The 2152-nt window shown below is 31.4% G+C and overlaps 1 protein-coding gene across 1 annotated transcript in view; it reads left to right on the forward strand.

Annotated features, from left to right (window-relative positions):
• Positions 1–1697: 1697 nt before the first annotated feature.
• LOC121318362 (transmembrane protein 60-like) overlaps positions 1698–2152 on the forward strand; it is a 2147-nt gene continuing 1692 nt past the window's right edge. Inside the window, exon 1 of the mRNA XM_041254936.1 lies at positions 1698–1897. The gene's annotated coding sequence lies outside the window, so the exon portion shown is untranslated. The remainder of the gene's footprint in view (positions 1898–2152) is intronic.

The following is a 2152-nucleotide window of genomic DNA, read 5'->3' on the forward strand; positions in this document are numbered from 1 at the left end:
GGACATATAACGCTATATATTTTTGGAACCCCACTACTTACTCGCAAGCAACATCGCAATGTCAACTTCTGACAACCAGCATACTGAACTAATGAAGGTGTCCACATACTGTGCTGAATGAAAGCTTTCTGGATGTATTTTTTTCCATACAATAGTACTATAGGACACTCTATAGGACTAAAAAGGTTTTAAAGAAATCCTATAGGATATTCTATAGGACTTGACCAATTTACTATAGGACATTCTACAGGTTATTTCCGCAAGGGTTATTATCGCCTTTAATGTGTTGTAAAAGCATATGTTAGATTTTGTCTGATTAATGTTTTCTGATAAATGTATACACATTTTAAGGGTCAGTAGGTTTTGCTAGTGCACTACCCAAAATATACATGTGGGGTTTAGTTGCAGTCCTTTCTAGTGTAGAATGGGCTGAACACATATTGAATTGGAAAATACATTTTTCAGTTGTTGTGAGTGCAGATGATTTAGTGATAAATGTCTAAGGTTGTATTTTTTTTTTTTTCCTCAAAAGATAATGACCGCTACTGGAAAGCTTTAAACTGCAAGAAAAATTGTACGGGACCCAAATGGATTATTTTCTGCATGGATAGTATGCATGTATGTTATTTATTTATTTTTAAAGAAAGCTTTTTCTTGTTTTTACTGCGTTAGAATATGATAAATGGTGACAATGAGCAGACTTTGTCAAAGAGTTCACCAATAAACTGCCATAAAACAGAAGTTTTGCTACAACAAATATTCCTCTTTTTCTGTGTACTTAAAAAAATGGTACTATATCAATACTGTTCATTAATAAAACATATTTTCAATTTTTAGTCTACATACACAATCAGTGTTGTGTATGTTATATTGTGCTACTACATTACAGTATTCTATTATTCAGAACATTTCAATACTGTATTGCAACTTACTTACATGTAAACCTATTTTATGTTTTTAATTCCAAAAATGATAATAAGTGTAATGGAAATAATTTGTATAAATGTAAGTGATATTAACCAGTGTGATAATAACTGTTGTATGATCGGCAGCCCATGTGTCCATTGAGTCACTGTATATGACATTTCAATGTGGTGATAATTAGAGGGTGACAGTAAATTAAACTATATTAAGTGGGTTTGACTGTATATAAAATAAAAACAAGGTGTTTTTAATCAAAATGTGTTGGTCATATTGATTTAACTATTTAATATTTCCAGATAATTGTTTTAAAAAAAAGAGAGAGAGACACCTAAGAAATTAGGACAGTTACAGCACAAATTATTGATTAAATAATCAAATATTTTAGATAGGTATTACTTTATATTATATAATGTATATGTACAATTTATTTTTGATTTGGAAAATAGTGCTGTTAAACTGTTTCTGTTTAGAATCGATTTTAAATATGTGCATCGACAATAATATAAACATTTGTTTATAGTCATTTTACAACAACATTTTTATTCTGCTTTTGTCGGGATGCGTTTTTTACAATTATTATGGTAATGACTTTTGATCCCGGAAATAGTACCTTCAAAACTGTCTTTTAAAAAAACAAAAAACTCGGATACTGTTTGATTAGCAGCTCCCTCGTCCAATTACATATCCCCAAATGAAATGAAAACAATAGATTATCCAGTCAAAATATAAAAAGTAAAAAAATAATAAAAAACAGCCCAGGGGGCGTGGTTTTCTCTCCCCGGGGTTGTTGTGGAAGATGTTGGTGTTTGAGATAACAGGAAGAGGTGTCAGTGAAAACGTGTTTTGTAAATCCATTTCGTATTATTAATCGAAACTATTGTAGATTATTTATTTGAGCATAATACCAGATGTTTACAACGTCGGTTATTCGTTCATGATTGTTGCGTTGGACAAACAATCCGGATAAACAACGGTAAAGTGGGAATGTGTTACTGGTTCAGAACCTTTCATTCTTCGTTTAGAAACCAAGCATAAAATGCACCTTTTTTCAACAATTATAATTTGGGAATGGAACTAATCATTCTTAATTCAATGACGAATGTGTAACTAGCGTGTTTAATGTGTCATACTGCACTGATTAATTTGAATATGTAGTCAGCATTTTGCAGTTACAATTATCTGTCGAAATAAACACAGCGTTTGGTTAGGGTGCAGTCGAGAACTCCCC

This window comes from Polyodon spathula, chromosome 7, assembly GCF_017654505.1.
Source record: "Polyodon spathula isolate WHYD16114869_AA chromosome 7, ASM1765450v1, whole genome shotgun sequence".
Taxonomy (NCBI): domain Eukaryota; kingdom Metazoa; phylum Chordata; class Actinopteri; order Acipenseriformes; family Polyodontidae; genus Polyodon; species Polyodon spathula.